Raw genomic sequence first — 14,647 nt, forward strand, 5'->3', positions numbered from 1 at the left:
GCAAATATGGTTACACCATATAAACATACGGATTAATATTTAAATATTATTTTAATATTTAAACAATTGCATAATATGTCAGTGTTATATGAATAAAGGAGAATATTACATAATACAAAATACAGTAGACATTTTGTTTTGCTTTATAATTTGCACAGGTGTGACTATTTTTCATAGCTGCATGGAAAAGTAAAAATAGAAGAGATCAGCACTGAGGTTTGTTCTGAAAGGGAACTGGATTCTTTTCAGTAGGAAAGTCCCTAGCAGCGTGTCAGTGTCAGCAACCTGCAAACTGAGATACTGAGGCCATATTCCCAGCCAAGCCAGTGATTCATGGCATAACAGCCAATGGACATATTTCTTTAGTACAAGTCATGTGTTACTAAGTAAGACACAGGGACAGCTAATATAATCTGAATGTATGGGCAGTTCTACTGCATTACGAGAGGGGGAGCCAATCATTCACAAATTCTAGCAACATTTTCTGAAATATTCTGTCCTGTGTAAACACATTAAATAAAACTTTTTTTTTCTAATATTCTATTGTTGGTTTGGTACCTCAAACAAAGATATAAATACAATGTTTATTAAGTACGCAGGGCTTTCTCTAATATACTAAGTACTCGGCTCATGTTGCAGGTTCTATTGCAATGAGTACAGTAGCTGCAGTCTGCACTAGTCTGTCAGCATGGAGCTCACAGATATATGCTTACACTCCTGAGCATATTACCATGTTTTTATTAAAGAAAAATAATTAAAACAATTGTTTACATACATTGTTTAGGGCCAAGCTAATGTAGCTTTGGTGAGGATTTGTTAGACCTAAGTTTCCCCTTTAATTAGAAATGTTAATATTGGCTGAGAAAGTTTCCTTATAAATAAATGACATCTGGGAAACTGTGTTATCGACATCATCAACATGAAATATTTTACTTTCTTTAAATCAATGCAGAGAAAATGTGTAAACTCTTCCAATAATAGATGGATCCAGGACATCTTGAAATGTGCCTTGAGGGTGCTACATGTAGTAAAAAAAAATATGATTAGAAGAGTTTGCCAGTTTTTTTGCATAAATAGTTATATCATTAAAACTGCAGAACCCTCAAAATGAGCAGGTAACCCATAAGTTGACAGGATGCAATAAAAACGACTGTGCACTAATAATTCTAGTAGAATTGCATTTAAAGTAGCCAATAAATAAAATAGGATATTCCTGTTTGGAAACCTGACTTTTATTTTTTAGGCTCAGTATCAGGTGAAGCTTCCCCCTACAGTTAAAGTTTGAATTAGAAGGAAATGGGCATATCAGTTGGAAAGTCCCTGGCAGTGTCAGCACCAACAGCCTCTAAATATAGATATTAAGAATGTATTTCCAAGTAAAACTATGACGCAAGGCTTGACAGACAATGGGTAATATTTTCTAGAAAGGATGTCAAGTGTTGCTAGGTAAGTTACAGGAAGAAAGAGCATAAACAGTTCTCTGTGCAGTTTTTCCAAGTTCTATGACGGGGAGTAGGGCCGGATTTCTGTGCTGAGGGCACAGAGGCACCCTTTTCTTAGTGTGAAAATAAAACTGGGTAAAAAGATAAGCTGTGCAAAACAAAAAATGTTATTGTTCAAAAATGTAATTTATAAAGGCTGGAGTGAGTGGGTGTCTAACATAATATCCAGAACATAACTTCCTTCTTCTCACTAAGGAATACGTATTCATACTTAGGCAATCTATTTGGGAGGGTACAAAGAGACCTCTTTCATGGGGAATCATAAAAAACTTTGTTTTAGATTACACGCTGATTCTAGAACTTTTAAGCCAATATTTATATTTTTGGCACATTGATATAGTAGTGCTTTAGAAAAGTATTTGTAGAACTCCTGCTGCTTCCTAACTCCCCTTGTAGTGTGTGCCTTTACTCCTTTTGGGAATGAAGTCCCATTTTCTTGATAGGAAGTTGAAGCAGTTTGCCATTTATGGGTGCTTGAAAAAACAACAATCTCTGATCTATGATCTGGTTTTGTTTAAGTAAATGTACAAGCATCTCATCATGTCTAGAAAATGCCACTTCTCTTCCTGATCTTGGTTTAGGAAGAATAGACAGTAAAGCAATTTCACTTTCACTTTCATTTCCAAGGTGCTCATTAACCACATTTGGAAAAAATTGTGGTACAGGTTTGGGACCCCTCTTTTTTGGAAACCTGTTATTTGAAATTTTCCATTTTAAAGGGGTAGTTCACCTTCAAATTACCTTTTAGTATAATGCAGACAGTGATATTCTGAGACAATTTGTAATTGGTCATTGTTTTATTTTTTTGTGCCTTTTCAGTTATTTAGCTTTTTGTTTGGCAGCTTTTCAGTTTTGAATTTCAGCAACTATCTGGTTGCTAAGGTCTTATTTACCCTAGCAACCCAGCCTTAATTTCAATGAGAGACTGGAATATGAAACGGGTGAAGGACTGATTAGAACATAAATAATAAATGGTAACAATAAAATTGTAGCCTCAGAGAGCATTAGAATTTTGTGCTGCTGCGGTCATTTAAAATCTAGGAGGCAGAAAATGAAGGCAAATAACTTTAAAAAACTATTAAAAATAAGTAATAAAGACCAAATGCATAGTTGCTAGGAATAGGACATTCTATAACATACTAAACGTTTAAGCAAATAATTCTAATTAAAAAAAAAAAAAATTTTATCGCGTCTAAATTTTTGCGACTTAACGCACTATTCACCATAAGCATACTTGCGTTAATTTACGCGCGATACTGCATGTAATATTATACTCTACACGCGTTAAATAACGTGTGCGCTACTTTTCGCATGCACGCTAATTAACGCACACGCAGTATTTTCTGTAAGTGCGCTAAATAACGTGCGTACTAATTGTCGCGCCTTTACACAGAAATCAGCAGAAGGTCCAGACTGTCAGTAGCTTCTTAATTTAGCTAGTAATTGTGCACTGTAAGCCTTCACTTAGTGCAAATGTGCTCCTGTTTGTGGGGATTCCCATATGTGTGGGTGTTTGTGGTGGTGGGGGGATTTGACGCACGCGGCAGCATAAAACTAGCGCAAGTTTTAACGCTACGAAAAAATCGCAACTTTTCGCGCAAGTTTTAACGCTACGAAAAAATCGCCAGATTTTGCGCAACTTTCGGAATGGCTACAAAAAACTGGCGTTTTTTCGCGCAAATCGTATTGGTAACGAAAAAGTCGCGACAATTTTCCGAAAAAAATCGCAAAATACCGATCATTACGAAAAAAACGCAATCGGACGCATTCGGCCAGTTCGTGGGTTAGTAAATGTGCCCCCTAGTGTAGAAAGAGAGAGAGAAAAAAAAGAGAGATTGCTTATTGCTTATTTTTTTTGTCTCTAAAAATATGATGGAGAGCAGTGTGGGTGCTAAAAATACTTAGGGGTCCATTTACTAAAGTGGCTTAAATTAAGTGGGAGATTTTAGACACAGAATAAATGGCAAATATGTTGTGGGCACTTTATTAAATATATTGCAATTATTCTGGCAACAAAACATTTGATTGGCAGTTATCACACTCGCCAGAAAATACGCTACGTACTAATTAACGCAAGTTTTACTATTCAGCAAAATGGGCTAAAAACAAAATTGTTGCCAGAATATTTGCCAAAATTTAACCCATATAGCATATTAATGCTGTTACTGATAAATGTAAGTGTGGAGGAGAATCTACATAAAAGTATAGAATACCATATCAAAGAAGGAAAAATAATTAGATATTACCCAGTTCAAAAGTACAAAACTAACAATTTTTATTTTAACATTAAAACCTTAAAATATAAAACTTTGGCCTTGCTGGCCTTGATTTCGGCCATGTCCTGCTGGAGCTGGGCCAACTGGGCCTTGATAGTGTCCAGATCCTCCTGCATTGACCAAAATGTGGGGTCAGTTCACCCTGGTGTTGTTTGGGTCCCCACATCTTCAGTCTGTGAGGGTCCCTCGTCGGCAGGAGGACCTGGTGCCCAGCGCTTGGCCTGGGGAGAGTTTGGGGCCTGGGTGGAGAAATCCAGGGGGGGAGTGTCCAGGGCCTGGGGTGTGTCCGGGGCTGATGGAGCCTCTGGGGACTGCTGGGGCCTCGGGTGCCTCTGGAGCTTCGGGGGCCTCGGGTGCCGCTGCAGCCTCGGGGGCTGCTGGAGCCTGGGGGGCCTGGGGTTGGGTCTCTGGAGGGAGAAGAGGCGCTACGTCCATCTGAAGTTCTGAAGATAGTATTGCAAGATGTTATTTAAAGCGGACCTGTCACCTTAAGAAATAATTCCAAATTGTTTTCTATTGTGGTTTTCAAGCAAAATAAACTTTACTTACACTATATAAATTATATTAATTTTAGTTTCTTCAACCTTGGAATTCACAATTGCAGCAAGCAGGCAGGGGCCATTTTGTGGACACTGTTATCAAAGCAGGCATTGCATTCTGCCAATATCTTGTTTCTGTGCCAGTATGGGGGGACCTGATACCCATGTACATGCATCGGTTACACAGTTACATGGTGAGGAGGGAGGGGGAATGTGAGGAGCAGCAACATCTAAAAAGTTCTGAATTGAAACTGAAAGTAACTCTCTGCCACACCTCTATGCCTAAGGCATAGAGGCGGGGCAGGCAATATATGATTGACAGATGGGATTTTTAAATGCTTTTATAATGGGTATGGATGTGGTAATAAAAAAATGATTTTGGATTTCATGTTTAGTTTGAAATGGGCTTTTATTATACAACTTTTTATGCCTGGGTGACAGGTCCACTTTAAATCTATTGTACACACACACACACACACACACATATATATATATATATATATATATATATATATATATACATAATGCAAAAAAATATCCCGCACTCACAGGGCTTACAAAAATAAAGAATTTTTGATTGGTCTAGTGACTAACGTTTCGGCTGACACAGCAGCCTTTCTCAAAGTGGATGTGTGGCAAACAAATCCCCCAATTAAACCTAACAGTGGTGCCAAAACCAGAATGAGGGGGGCATATAGTTTATCAGATAAGGAGCTTCCGTTACAAGGAAAGCAGTCTCATAATTGCCTTAGCTCTAACTCTCCCTTAGCTAATGTAAACATCAGAGGGAGAAGTAATAATCTCCGCTGCATGCTGGCTAATGCGCGTAGCTTGTCGGGTAAATTAGGGGAGCTGCAGGCTATTGCATGTATTGAAAATTATGATTTAATAGGTATCACTGAGACCTGGTGGGATGATAAATGCGACTGGGCTGCGAATTTAAATGGTTATACACTTTTTAGGAGGGACAGAGAGATTAAAAAGGGTGGAGGGGTTTGTCTTTATGTAAAGTCAGACTTAAAGCCATGTAATAAAGACATTACCAATGAAAACGTTGAATCTCTTTGGGTAGAAATTTCAGTAGGGCTGAAGGTCACAAAGAAAATGATCATTGGTGTATGCTATAAACCACCCCGTATAGATGAGGGGGATGAGGCCCAGCTATTGTTGCAAATGGAGGAGGCTTCAAAACTGGGTCAAGTTGTTATTATGGGGGACTTTAATTATCCGGACATTGACTGGAGTAATGGGGTGGCTAAGTCAGAAAAAGCTAGTAGGTTTGTAAATATGCTAAATGACAACTTTTTATTTCAGGCGGTTCAAGAACCCACTAGGAATGACTCTATTTTGGACCTGGTGATTTCTAATAATAATGAACTCATCTCTAACATTTGTGTGGGTGAGCATTTGGGGAACAGTGATCACAACATGGTCTCCTTTGAGATAATGCTGCGGAGACAGCTCTATAAGAGAGTAACTAAAACACTCAATTTTAGACGTGCAGACTTTGCCAGTATAAGGGCATCTCTGCAATGTGTCAACTGGGAAAGGCTTTTCATGGGGTTAGACACAGAAGGAAAATGGAACATCTTTAAAACATTGCTTTGTAGGTATACACAACAGTATATTCCCCTTGTAAGCAAGGAGAGGCATCGCAAAGCAAAACCTTTATGGCTGAATAAAAGTGTTAGTGTCAAGGTTGGTAAGAAAAAACGTGCTTTTAGGGCATTCAAGTTAGCTGGGACAGCGGAAACTTTCATCAGGTACAAGGAAGCAAATAAAGCATGCAAAAAAGCTATCAAGCAAGCTAAAATAGAGATGGAAAGGGGTATTGCAGCTAGGAGTAAAAAGAATCCAAAATTATTTTTTAATTATGTGAATAGTAAAAAAATGAAGCAAGAAGGGGTGGGAACTTTATTATCACGGGGGGGTAAGTTGGTTGATGAGAACGGGGAAAAAGCTGAAATTTTGAACTCTTATTTTTCATCTGTCTATACATCTGAGGAGCCAGATAATGAAGGCTTCCCTTGTAATATGCCCAGTTCTAGTAATTTAGCTACTGGCGCATGGGTCACTCGGGAGGAAATTCAAAAGAGACTTGAACATGTAAAGGTAAACAAAGGTCCAGGGCCGGATGGGATTCATCCCAGGGTATTAAATGAGCTGAGCGCTGTGATTGCCAAACCTCCTCACTTAATTTTTCAGGATTCATTGAGGTCTGGCATGGTGCCGAGAGACTGGCGGATTGCTAATGTGGTGCCGTTATTTAAAAAGGGATCCCGTTCTCAGCCTGAAAACTATAGGCCTGTTAGTCTGACATCAGTAGTAGGAAAACTTTTGGAAGGGGTAATAAGGGATAGGGTACTTGAATACATTGCAGTTCACAATACTATTAGATTGTGCCAGCATGGTTTTATGCGTAACAGATCTTGCCAGACTAATTTAGTCGCCTTTTATGAGGAGGTGAGCAGGAACCTTGATGCTGGAATGGCAGTTGATGTCATCCACTTAGATTTTGCTAAAGCGTTTGATACAGTACCTCACAGAAGGTTAATGATCAAATTGAGGAATATTGGCCTAGAACATAATATTTGTAATTGGATAGAGAACTGGCTGAAGGATAGAGTACAAAGAGTGGTTGTAAATGGAACATTTTCTAATTGGACCAGTGTGGTTAGTGGAGTACCGCAGGGGTCAGTCCTTGGGCCTTTGCTTTTTTACTTGTTTATTAATGACCTGGAGGTGGGCATAGACAGTACTGTTTCTATTTTTGCTGATGACACAAAATTGTGCAAAACTATAAGTTCCATGCAGGATGCTGCCGCTTTGCAGAGCGATTTGACAAAATTAGATAACTGGGCAGCAAACTGGAAAATGAGGTTCAATGTTGATAAGTGCAAAGTTATGCACTTTGGTAGAAATAATATAAACGCTAACTATCTACTGAATGGTAGTGTGTTGGGGGTATCCTTAATGGAGAAGGATCTAGGGGTTTTTGTTGATAACAAGTTGTCTAATTCCAGGCAGTGTCATTCTGTGGCTACTACAGCAAATAAAGTGCTGTCTTGTATAAAAAAGGGCATTGACTCAAGGGATGAGAACATAATTTTGCCCCTTTATAGGTCCCTGGTAAGGCCTCACCTTGAGTATGCAGTGCAGTTTTGGGCTCCAGTCCTTAAGAGGGATATTAATGAGCTGGAGAAAGTGCAGAGACGTGCAACTAAACTGGTTAAGGGGATGGAAGATTTAAACTATGAGGTGAGACTGTCGAGGTTGAGGTTGTTTTCTCTGGAAAAGAGGCGCTTGCGAGGGGACATGATTACTCTGTACAAGTACATTAGAGGGGATTATAGGCAGTTGGGGGATGTTCTTTTTTCCCATAAAAACAATCAGCGCACCAGAGGTCACCCCTTTAGATTAGAGGAACGGAGCTTCCATTTGAAGCAGCGTAGGTGGTTTTTCACGGTGAGGGCAGTGAGGTTGGGGAATGCCCTTCCTAGTGATGTGGTAATGGCAGATTCTGTTAATGCCTTTAAGAGGGGCCTGGATGAGTTCTTGATCAATCAGAATATCCAAGGCTATTGTGATACTAATATCTACAGTTAGTATTAGTGGTTGTATTTATAGTTTATGTTTGCGAGTGTATAGATTGGTAGGTGTGGGTTGTGGGTGCTGGGTTTACTTGGATGGGTTGAACTTGATGGACACTGGTCTTTTTTCAACCCTATGTAACTATGTAACTATCAATTGGGCGTGTATTACACTAAATCGTCCAGTAAAAAATATAAAGGATAAGAAATGAGAGAAAAGAGACAAGAAACAAGAAACAATATACAATGTAACAAGTAGAGGTAGTGACTATGCAGTGAGTGTAAATAATCCCAGTGCAAGAGAAATTGAGCGTGAACAGAAGTGCTGGTACCTACATGTACTGAACTACAACTCACACAACTCGAACCCAAAGGAGCAGGAATAAGTGGCAAACCGGCATAGGACACGGAGGGGCTAGGGAATGGGCTGCAGCGCATACCAAAAACTTAAGTCACACACTGAGGAGATAGAAAAGGTAACGATCGCGCATATCAGCGCGTCACAGGGCAGCCGCAAATGTTAGAAGGCAAAAGTGCCGATCGCGCATACAAGCGCGTATCTAGGTAGCCGCATCTGACAGGCACGGGGTGATCATGAAAGGTAACGGTCGCGCTTGTCAGCGCTTGTCAATTAAGACATTAAAGGTTCCTCAGAGACAGCTAGTGTCGCGTATGAATATGGAATCTCCCCCACCTGGGGGGACCCTGTACATCAATACGGACCACAAAATATACCGTCCCAGTTGAGGATAAAGCAGTAAGATGCGGTAGTGGTTAGAGGTTTAGGGGAAATATTACATGTCTCATATCCAGGCACAAATGTGAAGAACCAAGTTACAAGGAGGACCGATCAGGTGCTGGTGTCCGTCCCAACAAAGGGGGGATCACCAATCACTAGATCCAGGACCGCAATTAAAAATGCCCCGAGACAGAAGGTATTAGGCTTAATAGAGTTGGGACTGCTGTGGAGTGCAAGTTATCAGGTACAGGGTACAACAGCAGAAGTGATGCACAAGAAGTGCAGTGCAATAAAATAAATAAAAGAGTAAAAACAGAGTATAAGGGCTGCTGAGAGTAGATAGAAAGGGAATAGCAGATAAACTGAGCATACAGGGAGATATCAGCTGGAGAAAAAGGATCAAAAGAAACAAAAGTAACACATCAGCAATCAACATCACATGTAGTGTGGTGACACTTTCCAGTGGAAAGATACAACGTCAGCCACAATGTAACAGTATAATTAGGTGTCTATAGCGGATAAATTTGAACTAGAGTCCTTCTAGGTAAATCTGAGAGTCATTACAGATAAAACGAAGAGTAAGAAACCATTTCGTTCAGGCCATTCGGATTGATTGTATTCAGTCTGTGCATCCATTTAAGTTCGGTCCGCAGGAGGAGTTTTTCACGGTTGCCACCTCTCGCTGGCGGAGGAACAAAGTCTATCAGCATGCTGCGTAAGCTAGCCAACGAATGTTTTTTGAGTAGAAAATGTGCAGCCACTGGTGTATCTGCTTCGCCTGTGGCAAGGGCAGAGCGTATCGCAGATCTGTGGTTTGCCATCCGGTCTCTGAAGGAGGTGATAGTTTTGCCAACATACATGAGGCCGCAGGGGCACTTGATGAAGTAAATGACAAATTTAGAAGTGAGCGGTCTTTCTCAACAACCGACCAGTGGTACAAAATAGAGTCCGTTAGGGGTTTCTTGTCAGGGGCAAATGTTGTGACAAAAGTTAGTCTTTCACATTGGTTCTTTTGTTGGGATTTTTTGGTGTCCAAGGTACTCATGCGGGGCAAACGCAGAGCTCTTTCTTTGCTGTGGAGTAAATCCTGAAGGATATAGTAGAAATCGTTGGACCAGGTCATCGAGTTGTTGATGTAAAAGGTGTTGGTTGGAATTATTACGCACCATCCTGACCATCTGTGAGTAGGGAATGCTCCTGAGTAAGTGTGGGGGATGGCAGGAGGAATGGTGCAGAAGAGTATTACGGTCCGTGGTCTTTCTATAGGTGGTTGTTGTAAAGGTCGAGTTAGAGAGGGTGATGGTCAGGTCCAGGAAGGCAACTGATAGTGGATCAATATGAGCCGTGAATTTGATAGTAGTAGGAAGGTCATTCAATTCCTGGACCATTGTTAAAAATTGATCCTGTGTGCCTGACCAAAGAATCAATAGGTCATCTATATAGTGAAAAAGCCTATAGATATGTGCACCATATTTTGGAAAAATGTGGGAGTTCTCAAAGTTAGACATGAATAGGTTCGCGAATGAAGGAGCAACATTGGAACCCATACTGGTGCCGCTGGTTTGAAGGTAGTAGGAGAGTTCAAATTTAAAATAGTTCAGAGTCAAGCAGTGGTTTAACAGTGTTATTAAAAATTCAGTGGGTGGTCTGTCCTTATCGGGTTGATCCTGTAAATTTTTTTTAACAACGGTTACCCCTTCCTCAATTGGGATAACTGTGTATAAAGAAGAGACATCCATAGTGGCAAGTAAGAGTTTACAAGGGAGAGGATAGAGGTCTTGTAGCTTCACTAACGAGTCACCTGCGTCCCTAATATACGTGTTCATTCTCTGCACGATGGGTTGTAGGTAGTGGTCAACAAAAATGGAGAGGGGTTGTAGAAGTGAATCACAAGTGCTCACAATAGGTCGGCCAGGTGGTTTGGTTAGGTTCTTATGAATCTTTGGTAGAGTGTAGAATATGGGACATTTAGGGAATTCCTTAGTCAAAAAGTTAAAGATATCTGTGGTAATGAAACCACCGTTTAAACCCAGAAGTAGTGAGTTATCAATAACTTTCTTGAAGTTCAGAGCCGGGTCCCTATCCAATTTGCGATACACGGTAGTGTCTGCTAGTTGTTGTATTATCTCCTGTCTGTAGTCAGAGTAATCTTGTACCACCACAAAGCCCCCTTTATCAGCGGGGCGGATGGTGATATTGGGGTTTTGGGATAGGGAAGTAATGGCTTCCCTCTCGCTCCTGGTCAGATTGGGATAAGTACGTGTAGCCAGTCTGTGTTTGCCAGTTTCATCAATGAGTAGTCTAGTGAATGCTGCAATGGATTTCGGGGTGTTGGGGGGTTTGAACTGGCTTGGAGCTTTGAATGGTGTGGCGATGGTAGGAGAGGATGTACGGAAATGATCCCGCAGTTTCATACTGCGTTGGAATCTATGTATATCTATCATTGTATAAAGGGTATGTGTTTTAGATGTGGGTACAAAGGACAGGCCTTTTGAGAGGAGGGATAGTTCGGGTTCTGTCAGAGTATGTGTACTTAGATTAAAGACTACTTGTTCCGCGGTCGTAAACTTCTTGCGGAACGGGTGTTGACGCCCGCCTCGCCTCTTATTGGGGGCGAGAGTTTGTCTCTAAAAAATGGGACTGAGATGAATCTGTTACTGTACGGGGTGGTGGATGAGGGGGGTCCGAGATAGTCGCCCCCTACGGTGTCCCCGTTCCCTATCAGGTGTGTCAGAGTCTGAGGATGTATTAGTTTAGGGTGAGGAGTCAATTCTATCAGTTTGTGAGTTATGGGTAAATTGGGCCCGCCTCCCACGGATATGTGTTTCCCCCCCAGTCAACCACCGGTAAACTCGCCTGTTCTGATAGTCGGCTGTCACAGTCGTCACTTTCTGTTTCTTGAACTTGTGTAGGTCAGAGGTGTACTGGGAGAGTTGGTTCTGTAATTTAATGCTGACCTCTTCAATGACGAGTAGTATCAAGTCCATAGAGCATTTGTTGAGGATCTGGCACCACCGTTTGCAGAAATCAACGTTATTGCGTCCAATCGTAGGGGTATCACGGATTCTGAAGCCCCTGGGGATGTGTTGCTTTTTGTAAAAGTCAGAGAGGTATATACCATGAAGTTTGAGATCTGTCTCCCGTTGCTTCAGTCTAAGGTACTGATGATACAGATCAGTGCTGGATGAGTATGGAGTGATATCATCTGCAGTTTCATCAAACAATATCTCGGCAGCCTCAGCGTCAGAAAACTGGAAGCCGGACAGAGGGATTTCAACTATTTCCCGTCCATCCGAAGTGGCCATAGTCAGGTTCAATCAGCAGGATGAGATACAGGATAACAAAAGAGTGTATAAATACTCGGGTGCGCTGATAACAAAAAATGGATGCAGTCTAGGAAAATCAGGCACTCACGTCTCACACAAGGGTCACGGATGCCTGGGTGCAGAATGCCAAAGAAAAGAATAATGCAAAAAAATATCCCGCACTCACAGGGCTTTATCCCTGACCTGTCTGGTGTGTTCTTTGGACTTCATGGTGTTGTTGCTCCCAATATTCTCTTAGACAACCTCTGAGGCCGTCACAGAGCAGCTGTATTTGTACTGACATTAGATTACACACAGGTGCACTCTATTTAGTCATTAGCACTCATCAGGCAATGTCTATGGGCAACTGACTGCACTCAGACCAAAGGGGGCTGAATAATTACGCACATCCCACGTTGCAGTTATTTATTTGTAAAAAATGTTTGGAATCATGTATGATTTTCGTTCCACTTCTCACGTGTACACCACTTTGTATTGGTCTTTCACGTGGAATTCCAATAAAATTGATTCATGTTTGTGGCTGTAATGTGACAAAATGTGGAAAAGTTCAAGGGGGCCGAATACTTTTGCAAGCCACTGTATATATAGGCAGGTAAAAAATGTTGGCACTCTTAGGATTTCCACAATAAGGCCAAAAAAAAAGGCTTTTTTTAGATGCAAGCGGTGAGATTTATTATTGTCTGAGGATTGAGGATTGATTGTGGAAATCCTAAGAGTGCCGACATTTTTTACCTGCCTGAAAATTTTCTAGCTCTGGCACCGAGGTTACTAGTAGTTACTAATAGTTCATAATTAGTTAATAATAGTTAATAATAGTAGTTACTAATAGTACTACTATTGTGTGCTCCCCATTCTGGACCCCATTTGTACTTTTAGTTCAAATTACTTGCTAAATCTTTTAATGAATGTATTCTGTAAAACCATAATAAAGTACAATAATTACCTTCCGCTATTTCAGCGAACAGCTCGAAATTCCTTCGCTTCAGGTCTGACCATATGCGCTGGAGCAGGCGGAGGTCCATTTCGAGGGCAAATCTGTTGCGCAAACCCTGTATGAGGTTGCGCAGAATTTCCCTCTTCCTCTTATGGACCCCTATGGGCCCCAGCGGCAGCCTGTCATAGCCTGAGTGCAGGATAAACTCTACTATGTAACGCCTCTCCTCCGGTAGCAGCTCAGAAACCCCAGGCATGATGTCTCTGTAGTGTGACTGCAGGCTCAATGACACAAAATGGCCGCAAGTCGCGCACATCACGAGATTACAAAGTCGCAACAAAATGGCCACAAGTGTCATGAGACTACAAAGTTGCGACAAAAGAGTCGTCAAAATATACCTAGTATTGTATTTGTGCGACTAAATATTTACCGCTATAGTAGTTAATATTATGGCGACTAAATATTTACCACTATAGTAGTTAATATTATGGCGACTAAATATTTACCGATATAGTAGCGAAATTATGCGAATAAATGCACGCCATGTTAGCCATACATGCCAATACTTTCGTAAAATTACTATATTAAAAATGACCATTTCCCTGCAAACTGGCGGCTGCATCACTCTAGGGGCAACACATACTTGAATAAATAACACTGCAAAGTCCATATTTTATTGGCAAAAACTCATTAACTGTACTTTTCTATAATTATCGCCTGCCTCAAGTAGGTGTTAATTTTCGCATAGACTAATGCGATATTTTGAGCGTCTAAGTTTGTTTGTGAATCATGCGTTCGTATTCATTTCTGCGCGCAAATTAACGCATGCGTTAAAATTACCGCATGCGGTATCGCAAAATTTAACACATGCGATATGCGACTTAACGCACGTGGTAATACTGTAGTGAATCGCGCGCTAATTGTCGCGTCTATTTTAACGCAAAAAAAAGTGCGATAAAATTTATCGACCTTTAGTGAATCAACCCTATTGTGTTTAATATTTAAATAATATTTAGCTGATTAAAGATATGGTGATTTTAAATTATGAAAAGATTTTTTATTTGATAAACCCTAGTCCAAAGTATTCTGGATAATAGATCCTATGCCTGTACTTTGCCTGCCTTGAAAGAGGGGTCTTCTGTATGTGATTCTCCTATTACCCCTAATTCCATAGGTTCTAAAGAATAATCAGACTTGAGAAAGCCAATGTTATGCAATAATACTGAATTGCCCAAAAAGGGTCTACTATCTCCAGTCCTGCCTCATCCACGGCTTCTCCTCGCAGGCAGGGAAAATGTGATTAAAATCTGCTCAGTTTCTGATTACCAAGTTGCCAGTGCATTTCTTTCTGAATGGTCCCATTTTGGGCTGTTTTGACAAACACATTCTGGTTTAACTCCCATTGGTATTTGCTGATTAAGGTTCAACTTAGAAAGTCTATTGATTGCATTTTCCAATGACACAGAGAGATGATAAGTCCTGCACATATTGTTCAGCTAAGTTCATAATAGGGTGAAGTTCCCTCATCAGATCTACATTGTGAGTTTCCATTTGTTTCTTTATTTACATCACTGCTGTCCATCTTTACTAGTAGAACAGATCCTCTTAGCTTGTGATCTAGTTCCTGGATAGCTTCCCAGGGCTCTCTGAGTTCCAAAATGTTGCCAAGGTGACTATTTCTCCTGCTTGAAATTGCCCTGAACAAGTGTGTGATGTAGGTGAGCTCCCCATCCCCAGGGAT

This window comes from Xenopus tropicalis, chromosome 8, assembly GCF_000004195.4.
Source record: "Xenopus tropicalis strain Nigerian chromosome 8, UCB_Xtro_10.0, whole genome shotgun sequence".
In the NCBI taxonomy this organism is placed as follows: Eukaryota; Metazoa; Chordata; class Amphibia; order Anura; family Pipidae; genus Xenopus; species Xenopus tropicalis.